The following is a 15,642-nucleotide window of genomic DNA, read 5'->3' as shown; positions in this document are numbered from 1 at the left end:
GGCCTTTCCTTGTCAACACATCTGAACCTGATGGTTCTGGGATGTGTTTAGGAGCTAACGTTGTCCACCACACCCAACTGAGAAGAAAGGGGGATACTCTTTTGGTGACAGAAAGGTAAAATATTGCATTGGCTGATAAGAAGAAAGGAACAGTGAACAAAGATGTAGGAAGAGGGCACCAAATCACAACTTTTTCTTGCACCTCAGTCCACTCACAAATATAGTTAATTATTTGTAAAAATGCTATATTGTGAGGCTGAAATAGATCTAAAGTATTGCCCCCACTTCACACCGGGCACACACGGTTTTAATTAAAACTCCAATTTTTCTTGTGAATGATTCACAAAGGGCTCGCCAATCTCACAGTCTTTAGCAGCCAAAGAGAGAACAATTAAGACAAATCTTTAAAAGCATCCTTTTAATTATACTTTGGGGAAACTGTATTTTTTTCTAATTTCCTGGATGATGTGTTGCATTGTGCTGTCACCTTGGGGTTTGTCAGTCATGTCTGCTAATGTAATACAGTATGACTGACACAACATGTGACATGTCACTGTGAGATGCATCACTGAGAAACTTTGGAAAACACGATTAAGATAAGAAACTGCAGGTAAATATCTGATCATTTATTTGGGAAGGGAAATCTGAGACTTTCTTTCTCTCTTTTTTCCATGTATATCCCAATAAGTGAAAACAAAAACATTTAATTCAAGGGTGAAACGTAACACACAAAAAACAGTGCATAGAATTATCTCAAAGTGCAAATACTTATCACTTATTTATCATATAGAACAAGCAAATCAATGGCAGAGAGCTAGTTGTTCTCATAAAGTGGGGGTTTCCATCAGCAATCTGAATCCAGGAGTTTTATTAGCGCTGATTGCATGCGATGAAGCCCCTGCAAAAATTAAAAAAAAAAAAAAGCTCCAGCCCCCCAGTGAAGCTAACAGAGAGAATGAGAATATATTGCAGCAATGCCAACCTGGTGACCTAGTGGCAGCACCATGTCCAGAAGGGAAATCCAGGTGGGTGAGTAACCTCATCTTCCCTTGTCCTATGGAAATCAGAAGAGTTTCTGTTTGTTTCTTTTTCAGATGTGTTATTTAACTTCTGGAAAGTCCTCGATGAGTGTGATCTTGGTGGTTGCCTGGCAGATGGTTGTGTGTGTCACTCTCTGGCATTAAAGACAGTTTACTGTCCATTAAAGTTCTATCGGGCTCATCATACTGGAAGGTTAACAGTGTTTCACAGTTCTACAATATTATATACTATTCCACAAAACTTGTTATTGGCTTGATTTGGGCTTAAGAACTATCAGTAATGCAACACCATTTATTGAATTCCTCATATTTGCCTGTGCATTTCGGAAAGTGTTATGGATTTCTTTAGCGAATAAATGTGAATTCTTTGTGCATGGAACACATTTTAAGGCCTGCTCCATACTTTTTACTTAACTGCCAGTACCATGACGACAGCAGGTTAAGATAACTGTGGTGCTGTGAACATAAATAAGTGTACAGAAATGAAGCATTGATGTTTTATAAATTGGGCTTTTAAATATCTGATCAGTGAAGGATGCAATATAAGAACATAGGACTGGACGCGACCTCTTGCTATTGCAGGCAACCCTGTCATAGATATTTAGACCTGAAAGTGTGTCTATAGTAACAATAAAAGCAACGAGGAGTACATCTGATGAAGTGGGTTTTAGCCCACGAAAGCTTATGCCCAAATACATTTGTTAGTCTCTAAGGTGCCACAAGTACTCCTCATTGTTTTTGCTGATCCAGACTAACACAGCTACCACTCTGAAACCTATAGTAACAATGACTGTTGGTAGAAGCAGACTAAGGTGATGTCATCTGAAAAATAACTTTTTTATGCGTGTGTGCATCTCTCTCTCTCTCTCTGTATATACATAAATATAATGTGTTTTTCTTTTGTTTATATTTTATACAATAAAATATCTCTGTACTAAGGAAAAAAGAATCTGAAAACATAACTGATGCCTGTTAACTTGGAGAGGCAAAAGGACAAAGGTTCTAAAGTAGGTACTGTTGTGGCACCTAAAAATATATATAAATGGATACAAGTAGGTAATAATGAGTGCAACATATACCATTGGGTACCCAAAGTGGGTAATTGTGTATGCAAATTGATATCTGTTCAATTTTTGTGGGTAAACAATTGCAAATTTTGCAGTTACCTGCTCATTCACACATGCACATATTTAGCATACACAACTTTGGAGCTTAGTTTTAAAAACGTGGCCCTTAATTTTCAAGCGGTACATATGTACCCTGCAGGGACTTGATTTCTGCAAACCTAATTCTCGTTATATTCATCGTTTTTTTTCCTTTCACCTAAGTTCTGAGTTAAAGACTGACATGTCAGTCAAGCACTGGTAAGCTGTTAGATATCTGTCCTAGGAAAAAACGGCCTTTGCATGTCCTTTTCTACAGGGAATGTTGCCAGTTCATTTAAAGTGCCACTTCCAGCCTAGGAGCTTTTGTCCCTCTTAGCACTGAAGGTAAAAACTTTAAACTGCTTTTTTCCTCTCTTCTGTCTTTGAATCTGCTATTTTTATCTCGAAGGCACAACACGAGAAAGTTTGCATCGTAACTAACTGTAAGAGCAGGAGACATACCTCAGGTTTAACTGTCTCCGTTCTTTACCGTGTGAACCGCATTGTGCAGGTTTGCATAACAAACTCTTCTCAAGGGGGGATGGGGGAGGTAAGAGGGGGAGTAGTACACAGTCTGGTAAAGGAAGGATATTCAGGGCTGCTGCTCTTACCTACTTGTACTCTTATCACTTCCTATCATCTCACTGGTCGTTAACCTCAAAAGTAGGACAAACTGCTAGAAGTCTTATTATGAAGCACTTATAGACTATTACACAATCAGTTAGAACCAGAAACCAGTGCAACAGTTAATAGCTGTATTACCAAGCTCAGCAATTATAAAACCCCAGCAATCCTTACTACTGAAAGCTCCTGTGAGCTAAGGTGCTCTCAGTTGAGAAAATCCACAAAGTATAGGGAGGCCTTGCTACGTGTAGAATAAAAGGTCTTTTAAAGACTTAGCCTGAGGTTTGCTGAGTGGTTTGGTGTAGCTGCTATAACAGCCCTTCTGTTGTTTGTATGGTCAGAGGTTCTGAGCACCTGCAACTCTCATCAATCCAGTGGGAGTGGAGGCTCTGCAAATCAGCCCACTTATTTCAGTGCCTATGAATGGATTTGGGTCCCTAACTTTAGGCTTTTAAGTTTGAAAATTTTTGCATTAGTGAATTTGAATAAAGAACAGGGATAAGCATTGTGCGTGGCGGAGAACAACAATAGGGCCTGGCAACTTCCCGCACTCTTCAAGAAACACAGATCATGAATAATGCGTCAGGTTCTATACACTGCTCCAGCAGCATATGGAGTCAGAAAGGATATGTCTACACTGCAGCAGGGAGTGAGCCTCTCAGTCCGGATAGACAGACTCGAGCCAGTGAGGCTTCAGCGAGTACACTAAGAATAGCAATGTGGACATTGTGTCTCCAGCAGAGACTTGGGCTAAACATCTGAGGCCACACACAGTGGGTCAGGTAGGATCGAGCGCCCAAGCTGCAACTTCCACACTGCTATTTTTAGCATGCTAGCTCAAGCCCTGCTAGTGTGAGTCTGTCTACCCTCACTGAGAGGATCGCTTGTCAGGGCTGCCCAGAGGATTCAGGGGGCCTGGGGCAAAGCAATTTCAGGGGCCCCTTCCATAAAAAAAAAGTTGCAATACCATAGAAAACTATACTCTCGTGGGGGCCCCTGTGAGGCCCAGGGCCTGGGGCAAATTGCCCCACTTGCCCCCTCCTCTGGGCAGCCCTGTCGCTTGTAGCTGCAGTATAGACATACCCAAAGGGGACACAACAACCCAGGGGAGAATTCCAGCAGAGTCTCCCCTTCGAGTTATATTTTTTGGATGCAGCCCCCCACAGCCCAGACAGGCTCCTGAGGTGAGTCAGGGGGTGGAGGTGGCGCTCCCTCCCTGGACCCTGCTGTGTAGAGCTGACCCGAGCCCTGCCAGCCCTTGCCCCCCACAAAATAGAAGTCAAACTATGCCTGTGCCCAAGGGTCCCCTCCCCCCGCAAGCCCGAAGCCCCAATCCCCCTCCCCCCCGCCCCCTGTCGGGACCTGGAGTTTCTATGGTATGTTGAGGGGGGCTTCAGCAAGAAAAAGGTTGTGAACCCCTGCTCTAAAATATGCCTTCTGTGAGGGAGGAGGGAAGATTTACTCCTCATAGAAGCACATCCTTGGTCCGTATCCCAGAACATGCCCTACCCTCTGTGTGCAGAGCTACAGAGCTGAGCTCCATGCCATACAAGGGGTGAATGCCTTCTTTTGCAGCTGTTCCACTTGTGTAACCTCCATGACTGCATGGGCAAGATTTGCCCCTCTGCCCAACTGTATGGCACAAGCTGTCAGAAAACATAATGCTTTGCTTTTGCCCCTGAAGATCATATGAATTTCCAGCTCCTAGGCTTGTAAAAGGGAAGAGGACTGAGAGGTGGAGGAGTGATGTTTCCGTGTTATTTGAGCACTTGCAAACGTGTAAGGTGCATGTGTATGAAAAAAACAAAGTTTAGATGAAAGAATGATGAGTGCATTAACCGAACACAGATAGTAAAAGATGACTCATAAAATATTCCATTGTCATTAATGCACATTGTGGTTAGCTCGAGACATAAAGAATTAAAAGGTTGGACCTCTCATTAATACTAATCTTATTGTCTGTATATTGCTATATTTTACAGCCATCTGAGATACATGCTTACATTGTGCTATGGGGGGAGGGGCTCAACAGTGCCGACCTCAGCTAATGTTGCTAAGCAGTTTTCTTTATTAACTCCCTCTTTTTGACAAGATCCTAACTTCCCAAAACATTCATCTTTTGGGGCTGAAATGCTCTGTTGTTGCACTTCAATCTAAAGTTAATTTATTTTGCAGTGAGATTGAGGCCAGTGCTAGAAGGTGCTTGGTTCTAGTTCAAACAGGAATTAATACAGGGAAATCCTTCGGCCAATGTTATGCAGATGGTCAGACTAGATGATCATAATGGCCTGTTCTGGCCCTGTAATATATGAATGAATCTACTAATTTATGATTACTGCAATATGATGAATGTCCTCAACTCTTGTTGACTTCAGTGGGAGTTGTAGTTGCTCAGCCCCTATTAGAAAGTGGTAATAGACTCACACATTAGATTCACAGAGCCAGATGCACCAATGGTGTAACTTTTTTAGGGAGGCAGAATTGTCCAGTGGATAGGGACCTAGGCTAGGTTTTAAGAGACGTGGATTCGTGGGTCCCAAACCTGGTGTGTGACTGTGGGAAAAGCACTTTGCCTTCTTTTGCCTCTGGTTCCCCTTCCACTCTTTGTCGGCCTCATTTATTCTAATTGCAAGCTGCTTGGGGCAGGAATTGTCTCTTATTTACAGTGTTTAACACAACAGGGCTGCAATCTCAGTTGAGTCCTCTAGGCACTCCTGTAATGCAAATAACAATAACAACAACAACAATTCTTTACTTTCAATGGAGCTATCCCAATGGACACCAACTGAAGACCTGGCCCATAGATGTTTAAAGCCAGAAGGAACCACTATAATCATCTATCTTGACCTTGTGCATAAGATAAGCTATAGAATTTCATTCAGTAACTAAAGCAGTGGAGGAAATTATTGTTCCTCTCAGTTCCTTAAAGGACTAGCCCTTGAAATGAAATCCCTTAAACTGTTTTCAGGTGAGCATTTTTTTTTAAAGTGCAATTTTCCCATTTTAGAAAATTCTCACCACTGTGCAGCAGAACAAGGAGCCAGAGAATTTAGCCCATTGTGGTCAAGTTAATATTTGACAAAGGAAAGAGGGAACATCTCATATAGGCAAGTAATTGAGTTAATGTTGCTGATTATGGATGTGTATATCACACATAAATTGCATACCATCTAAATATTTCATTTAAATGCTATATTTTAGAAGCTATAGCTCAAATTTCTGAGTACACGTACTACTGAAACTATGTAGCAAAACTTCCCAAGTTGCTTTGCTATCAGTTATATTCCTGACTCAGCTTAAAGTGCTTTCCAAGCAAGATTTAAAATAATGTCCAGAAACTTTTTGGTATCACGCTTACCTGCTCTTTCACTAAGTTAATTACACTGTTCTCTGATGGCAGAGACCATGAAAATTTTAAGAGAGAGAGAGAGAGAGAGCTGGCCAAAGGTAAAAGGAAAAGGGAGGGGTAAGCAAAGTTAAAATTCATCCAAGGAATTAGTCTCAATATTAAAGTAATATTCATAGACCATTTAGAATGTCATTGTGCTTCTTAAAAACTGTGATTGATGGTATCTGTTGGCAGGATAATGTAACATGAAAAAATATCAGAGTGTGTTAGATTATATTTCCCTTTCCTTTCCCCACCTTCAAATTTGTGGGTGAATTTTAATGCTTATGAATGTGAGGGGCTAATAGCCCTGCTATGAGCTAAGCATACCTTAGTCTGGAGTTGCATAAGCTTCCCTAGAAAGCTCTACTAGCAGCCCTTATCCCAGACCTGCAAATACTGCTCTTCCCTGCTTCCCCTCCATTCCTGGCACTCTCTTCATGAAGAATGGCCTGTTTTGTTACGAGATGCCAAGCCATGTGACAGTTTTGTGGGCCAAGAAGAATTGGGCTGACTTCATTTGAAAAACAACTTAAAAGTTTATTTTAAGCTTTGTGCATAAAAACAAAAGTCCAAGAACTTTGTTCTACAGCTGAACAACTGTGTGTCCTTTTATCTTCTGGTGCTGTAATCTGACTGTTATTATTAACAGAGGTTCAATGCAATTTAGAGGCATTTCTCATCTTCTTGCAGCCTTAACAGTGGCTTCTCCATCTCAAACACTGGAGACTGGTGGTTAAGAGCAAAGGCCTAACGATATTTAGAAGTGGGAGCCCCAGTATGCAACTCCTCATGCCTTTCCATTTTATGCTACTCTGGCAAAATTTCCCTCATAGCCTATGAAACCCACTCCTTTTCCTTTCCCACCCCCGTCACTGTCACTCTACTCCTCTCTTCATCTTCACCTCCATCACCATCCCCAAGTAGCTCTCCCCTTTTCCTTACCTTGTATGCTGATTCCCTTTCCTTTGTCACAGCACCAGTGTCTGGTTTCCTGGGCACTCAAGCTCTGCTGGAGCTGCTGGGGCTGAACTTGTGCCCATGCAAAAGAGGACAGCACACTGCCAGAATCAGCCCAGGGTTTGTAGGGCCCGGCATCAAGTGTGTTTTACAGGAACCCCAGATTGACAGCTGTAAGCCTTGAATACAGCATGCAGTTCTCGTTGCCCCATCTCAAAAAAGATGTATTAGAACTGGAAAAAGTACAGAGCAGGGCAACAGAAATGATTAGGGGTATGGAACAGCTTCCATATGAGAAGAGATTAAAAAGACTGGGACTGTTCAGCTTGGAAAACAGAAAACTAAGAGGGGATATGATAGAAGTCTATAAAATCATGTATGGTGTGGAGAAAGTGATTAAGGAAGTGTTAGTTACCGTTTCACGTAACACACGAATCAGGGGTCACCCGATGAAATTAATAGGGAGCAAGATTAAAACACACATGAGGAAGTACTCCTTCACACAGCACACAGTCAACCTCTGAAGCTCATTGCAAGAGCAAGTTGTATATAGGCCAAAAGTATGACTGTATTTTAAAAAAAATTAAGTATGTTAAGGGAGGATAGGCCCATCAATGGCTATTAGCCAAGATGGCCAGGGGGCGCAACCCCATGCTCTGAGTGTCCCTAAATGTCCAACTGCCAGAAGCTTGGACAGGATGACAGGAGAAGCATCACTTGATAATCTGCCCTTTTCTGTTCATTCCCTCTGAACCACTCGGCACCGACCACTATCATAAGACAGGATCCTGGTCTAGATAGACTGTTTGTCTGACACGGTATAGCCATTGTTATGTTCTTATGTAAGCCATATAGTAAGCTGGGGAAGGTATGTCAGCTAGAGGGACAGGGTATTAATCACTACCCTGGGGATTTGGGAATAATATTGACATCTGAAGGGATCTCTATTGGCAGAGGGTCATGAAGGATAGATCATGAAGTGGGGAGGGATAGCTCAGTGGTTTGAGCATTAGACTGCTAAATCCAGGGTTGTGAGTTCAATCCTTGAGGGGGCCACTTGGGGATCTCGGGCAAAAATCAGTACTTGGTCTTGCTAGTGGAGGCAGGGGGCTGGACTTGATGACCTTTCAAGGTCCCTTCCAGTTCTAGGAGATGGGATATCTCCATTAATTATTATTATACTGAGTTCATTTTTTCAAAGTGAAGATGGAAGAGGCATGGTGGCCCACCACATGGGGAAATTATAGGTGAAAGATATACAAGTGTTACAATAAAGTGAAACCTCCCCCAAAACAATGTGTGGCTCCTGTGTAGCTGCACCCTTGACACCGGCTTAGACATATTCCTACATGGTGCTTTCAGGCAGAACAGAGGGACATCTACAGTGCTCCCAGACACAGAATTTCATAGCATGAGCTTTTTCAAGAGGATTAAAGCAGTACTGTTTGTCAGGGCTGGTTTAATGCACAGATGATACAGGCAGCTAACTCCTAGGGTGCTACCTGTGGGATGTTGTGACAGATGCTCTCTTGTTTTCCGTGCTTTGGCAAGGGGATTCAGGACTCTATAACAGTATCTCACAGAGACATTGCAAACTCTCGCAAATCGAAACTGAAACAAAGGTTAGTACAAACCTCAATGAATTACTTTTAATGCCAGAGATTCAGAGGGCTCTGATTGTGCATCTTAGTATATTGGGAACTGTTTTGAGTTTTGCAAAACTAATCAGGACAATGTCTGGGCCCAGGACCTGGAGGATCAAAAATCTTTCATCTTCCCCTGCACCGTTGTTTGACTATGAAAATAGTCAGATCCAATCCTGCAGGGGGTTAGTGATTGAAATTCTGTGTTTGTGTGCCAATTTTCCAGTTGATAACTTTTACAGTTGTCAGGACATAAAGACCTGAAAATGAGCACATTCCTAGATGACCATCAATGTATAATTAGCCTATTAAAATTGTCAGGATGTTACTTTTGGTTAGTTAAAAGATGTATCAAAATCATTCTATTGTTTAAAAATAGAAGTGGGTTTTTCCCACCGAAGGAGAAGGCTAACCTATTCCTTATTCCTCTGTGATTTATGACAAGGGATGTTTTGATATTATAATATTCTGTTGACATGCTCGAACAGGTTAACGTGCCTCTCTGAATGTTTGATATTACAATAACCACGGGCAACAGGAACTGGAGATGAAGTCTTTCCTTCACACTTGCTCTGACAATATGGGGATGGGGTAGCCTAGGGCCTGATTTTGCAGCCTTTATTTGAGTAGTGAAACTAAACAACGGCAAACTTGCATGAGTGAGGGCTCAAGACTTAGGCCCTTGCATGAATGGAGAGTTTTTTAATTTATATATACAGTTCGGGCAACTCATTCTAATTGTAGACCCCGAGGTACGGGTGCATAGCATGGGATCTGTTCCTTTTTTTTAATCAAAGCTCAAACAGAGGTGAACTTTCTCTTAAAATAGAGTTCAGAGATTCAGAGAGATGCCATTCTTGTGAAAATTTGTCCAAATTTGGCCAAGAATGAGCCTTTGAAAAATCTCAGTTCACTCATTCTCGGTGGAGATTTGTTAAAGAATTTGGCAGCTAAATTCTCTGAAGATTCCATTTGAACTGAGCATGCTCCTCACAAGTCCTACATGCTGACTGGACTGCACACATGCCATCCCAAGGAAGTGACTGCTTGATCCCAGGATTGCAGATCTTAATTGGATTTTCCCTGCAATTGCTCCTGCTGGGATGCCAAGCACCAGAACAGAGTAGGGAGACTGTCTCTTCTGTGCTCTTGCTAATGGTGTACAGGCAGCATGGAGCAGAAAGAGGAAGCCACCTGAATGGAATATAGAAGGGTCAGAGGAAAAGATGCAGTCTGGGAGGACAAAGGCAGGAGTTTGGGCAGAGGGGACAATAGGAGCAGAAGCCAGGAAGTGGGAAACAGAGGCAGGAGCAGAGAGAGACAGAAGACTGGGAGGGAGGGGATAGGAACAAGAATGGGGGAAAGGGGATAGGACAAGAGGAAGGGAGGAGGATGGGCAGAAGCCGTGGAAGGGAGGATAGAAGCAGATGGAAGGGAAACTATGTGCAGGGGCGGGGGCCAGAGGCTGGAGTTGGGGTGCTGAGGGAGGGGGGAATAGAAGCAGTGGTATCTGTGGCAGGAATTGGGCTGGATAGGGATGGACAGAAGCCATTGGGGCTAACAGCAGGGGGTTCCAGGGAGAGGTTGGCAGGACACAGGTAGAGGGGTCTAATCATTATATCACACTCCCCTCCAGAATCTGGAATAGAATCTATTAATCCCATGAAACTCACGAGCAAAGTATGTGTTTCCATCTCCATCACAGTATTGTTTTGGATACTCAATTTGAGATACTTGGGTTGTGATTTGCAGAAGTCCTGAGCACTCATAACTGCAGCTGAGGCCAACAACAGATGTGCTCAGCATTATGTAGCTATTTATATATTCTAAGTCCTCTGAAAAATCAGGTCATAGGCTTCTCATACTATACCCAAAATAGTAGACACTTTTGACAATTGTGGGGCTATAATCTTTGTGCCTCAGTTCCCAAAGTGTAAAATGGGGATAAGAATACCACCTCACCTCACAACAGTGTTCTGAAGATCAGTTCAGTCATGTGTGTAAAACACTACAATAGTACAATGAGAGCACCATAAAAAAGCCCACAAGGAAATGAATACTTCTGTATTCTGTGCAGGGTTTGTGTGGTACGCAGTGAATATTGCATGGGGCCACACATTGAATGACGAGGATAAAAAAGAAATACTAAATAGCTACTCACTGAATACTCTATACTCTGCAAGAGAGGGAGGTCCTGTGGAAAAAATAGGATGTGATCAATGTAATTAAAGACTGCGTCATAATGTGTACGCACAAGGGTGGCTCAACTAGGGTTGCACAGTCAGCCTGAATTTTGGCATTTCCTATTGCCTAACTTTGTAATCTTAACATTCTCTTTCCCTGTAGCCCATAGCTGTCTAGGTCAGTGGTATGAAAATAAATAGAAAAGAGAAATCTATAGCAAACAGCAACTGTTAAAATAACTAAAAACTGAAAATAGCCACAGAAGTAACAATGGCTAAGTAGAGGGAAATCTGGGGATGATTTATACATGTAAAAAAAAAAAGATTGTAGCTAACAAGACATAGGCCAGTCATCACCCCAATCACTTAGCTGGGAATTAGTAGCAGCTCATCCCAGCACCTTGTCTGTTTTTAGTCTTTTTCAGTTGTAAGTACCTTGGGGGTAGGGACTGTGTTTTTCCATATGTCTGTACAAGACCTAGCACATTATATCAATAATAAATAAATAATAATAACAACCATTTTAAACCCTCTACTTCTCTATGCTTTATGCACTGAAGGTGTTAAATATCATCTCTAGGCATGCTCTGAACTGTGCCTTTCGGGTAAGTTTTTTCTCAAAGATTCATGAAGGGTTCAAGATTGCAGAGCAATGAGTGTGATTTCCTTTGCAAAAGAAGAGGAAGATTAAACCTTTCCTGGTTTAATCAAAACAGAAGAGAAGGATAGAAGTGGAGGAGTCTTTTGTTTTTTGTAATTCATGTTTGATTCAAATGTCACACACAAGCAAGTTAATACAGCATAACCATAATCTACAGGATGAGACAGATCTTCCGCTGGTGTACATCAACATAGTCCCACTGAATTCTATCTCCATGTGTTATGGCCCTTGTTACCAGAGAAACTGAACATCTCATCTTCTTTAACATATTTACCTCAGAGCAGCCTTGTAATTCCTATTTTACAAATGGGGAACTGAGTCACAGAGTGGCAGAGTAACTTACCCACATGCACACAGAAAGTCTATGTCTAAGTCAGGACTTTAGCCAGGACTTGAATCCAGGTCTCCAAAGTCCTAGCGTAGTGCACTAAACATCCCCTCCATCTATTCAATGAAGCTATACAGATTCACATCAGTTGATGATCTGACACTACGTCAGATGTTAACCTCAAGCAGAATGCTCATTCAGAGCAACCAAAAAGGGATCAGTGGGTTTTGAGAAACCTATAGTATGTCTTTGGATATTCTAAATAATACCTTTTGGGAGTGTTTATGTATTATCTGTGCTGAAACTCTTCTTAATTGATGGCTATATAATGGTCAACATAACAAGCTAGTTGCAATGTGATGCAAAGGACCTTGAGACATGTACATTTTCACCAGTGAAAAACTGACATGTTTCAGTAGGCTTTTACATCAACAACAAAATTTTCCGAAGGAACCTCTAAAATCTAAATTTCTATTTTACAAGCACAATTTTGCACAAGAAATTGTTGGCAGCCAAGTTCTTCTCTACACAAAGCTTGTGATAAGCACACACAAAAATGGTAGCTAGATGGGAAAACTACCCAACTTGCATGCCTAAATTCCGTTTTTTTTTTTTTTGTACTTACTACTACAGTGGCACCTAGAGAATATGATCAGGAATCTGGGCCCAATTATACTTGGAACTATACATATGGATAATCTATGTTGCACATGAAAATATTAGCATTAAAAAGTCTACATGTGAAAAATTACATACATAACATTTCTGGCTTATTTTCAAAAACTGAATTGCAAGGCACCCTTTGAAAAATTTGCCCCAGAAACCCCAAATCTGCAACGCTTGTATGGACATGTTTGTTTTATTTGTCAAACGTTTTTTCTACCCAAGTTGTACAAACTCTTTGCATATTTTTTAATACATATGAATAAAAGATATTCCTGTGGACTGATGTAGTACACAGGCTTTCCAGATCAAATGGTTTCCTTCTCCAGGTGAAATGTGGAAATGAGAGATAGCGTTGTCACTATACTATATTTTTGTTTGTTTGAACAAATATGGCCATGGCAATCATTTTCATCAATTTTTAAAAGAATAACAGCAGTTTTTTTTGTTTGTTTTACAAAAATTAATAAATAAAGAATTTTCCCTAAAGCCTTCGATGAAAAATATTTTCCCCTCAACCTCATGTATATTAAAGTGCAAAGAATATGCTGACTAGCATAAAGCAATAAAAGTGATTACTGCATGGCAGTGGAGATGATTAAATATCATACAGTAGTTGAAGTTACCTAAAGATATTATGCATCCAACACTCCAGAAAGAAAAACATCACAATAGATAAGTCCTTCGGAATTTTGTAGCTCCAAAACTCTGTGCACTGTGGCTCAGTGTACCAGGTAGGGTTTTTTGAGTGTGTTTCTGACAATGACAGTCATTGTCTTTTACAATGCTAAAAAGTTCATCATTAGAAGGGAAGCAGCTGACTGTCTGTTGTACATGTACATATTTTGACAGGGAAGGTGTAAGCTCTCCTGAGAAAATAAAATAGGCAAAGAGATTGCTTGTTTATAGTTGATGTTGTTAAATATTGAGGAGCTTGCTCAACTGGTTGTTGAATGAACTGAAGAATTTACTGTTGGCACTAGGGAGACTAATTCCCCACTTGATGACTAGATGACTGAGCCATACTTTTCGAAAGTCCGAAGTACAGTAATGATTTCAAGCAGGGAAAAACCATCAATTAGTAATTGTCAGACTCCCCCAAGGTATTGAAAACATGGAAACTATTATTTGCTGTGGGCAAAACTAACTTAAGTCCTAGTTCAGAATATGTTGATGATGGCATGAAACTTTAACAAGTACAAGAGATTCAGAGGGCTTGTTATTAAATTTATTGTCAAAATGGATGAAGAGAGAATATGAGTAATGAACTACAGATCAGATAAATCCCTATAGATATCCATCTATTCATTAGAACCCACATTCAACAAATGTTGAAATTGTGCACCTTGGAGTTGCCTCTTTTTCCTGAACCTCCTCGTCACATCTTCCCTTTCCCTGTAGCTTCAGCCTGCTGCCTTTTGTCTGAAGCCAAGCCCCCTCCTTCAATATAAAATCAGCTTCCCTATCTGTTCAAGCCCCCGTGCCTTAGTTTACTCCAGATACTCCCCAAAACAGCCATGAAGTAGTAGAAGGATAACAAACAATACCTGGATCCAAGGAGCTGATCCGCAACTCACATTAACTTCAGTGGGAATAGTGAGTTCTTGGCAAATGCTCAACTATCTTAGGGTTTGACCTCTGATTATTCCTTGAATACCGTGTTGACTCCAGACCATTGAACACACTCTGCTCTATTCCCTTACCAAAAATGAACGGCAAGATATTCATATTTGATTAGAGCAGCCTGCAGTTCACCTCTTGATAATCCTTTTGTTTCCTCTGAAAGACAGATTTGTCCGGTATTCCCATAATTGTTATTGTTTTCAAATCAATACTTGATAACATTTCTGCTCCCCAAAATCCTGAACGTGTGATCTGGATTCAGAATTGATCTTGTAACAATCTGGGCCAGAGTTCACATAGGCACTTAAGCACATAGTTAACTGAAGTCAATGTGTCTGTTGTTAAGAGGCCTTGCATTCTACACAGGTTTGCATAAGCAATCACAGTCCCTAGAATAATGGACCAGCAGAAGCTCATAAACAAAAGAATCACATCTGTTTATTACTGGAAAAGGAGTGCCCCTCCGGCTTCCGGAGTTACTGTAACAAAGCAGTCTCTCTCTCTTTCTCTGTCTCCCCAAGAGGTAGGAATAAAGTGGCAAGCCAGAACTTCCTCCCAGAATTACTTCTTGAGAAGTACTTCCTATTTGAAAGACACACCCCATCTGCTTTAACAAAATCCAAGTAACTAAGGAATTCCTAAAAGGATGTGCCCGAATATCATTGTAAATGAGAGGAGAAGGGTCTCTCTGTGCTATGCTGTGTCTGAAAAGTCAAACCAGACAGAAAAGTGAGCGTTACATAAAGTGGGCTTTGGGGCTAAATACCTCTGCCTTCTCAAGCAACCTACCCAGAAGCAGGTTGTGAATGATCCAACCATAAACTAAAAGGATAATGTAACAGTGAGGACAGAAATCCTATGAGAGGCGGTAATGTAGGGGTTGATCCAAAGCCCATCCAAGTTAGTGGAGAAATTCCCATTGAGTATAATAGATTTTAGATCATGTACTTACTTCATAGCAGGGGAGGGTCATCACTGTAGATGATAAAAAAAAAATCTCATAAGACTAGCCTGTATGTTTAAGCACATATACAAATGAACAGAATAAACGAATAAATATGATTGATACTGAACCATTTTATCAATTCAAAAGGGTTGCTTTTGATATTATATAGGATTTTGAGGAATGCTTGAACAATATAATTGTATATGTTCAATGGTAGATGAGAACAATGGTCAACGATATCTTACTCAAAACACTATAGGTTTTTGAGGAAAAAAAGGATCCTTTTCAGGGAAAAAAACTAATAAGGTAAATTGACAAAATGGCTTTATGGTAATACCATCTAAGGAGTAGCTATCACTGTTGGACCAGCAGTGCCCTACTTCCTTTGTACATGCCACTATAATAATACAATAGTTTCTGCAGAAATGCACTTACTGA

The sequence above is a fragment of the Malaclemys terrapin genome, chromosome 4 (assembly GCF_027887155.1).
Source record: "Malaclemys terrapin pileata isolate rMalTer1 chromosome 4, rMalTer1.hap1, whole genome shotgun sequence".
Classification (NCBI taxonomy): Eukaryota; Metazoa; Chordata; order Testudines; family Emydidae; genus Malaclemys; species Malaclemys terrapin.
Note: the sequence above shows the minus strand (reverse complement) of the source record.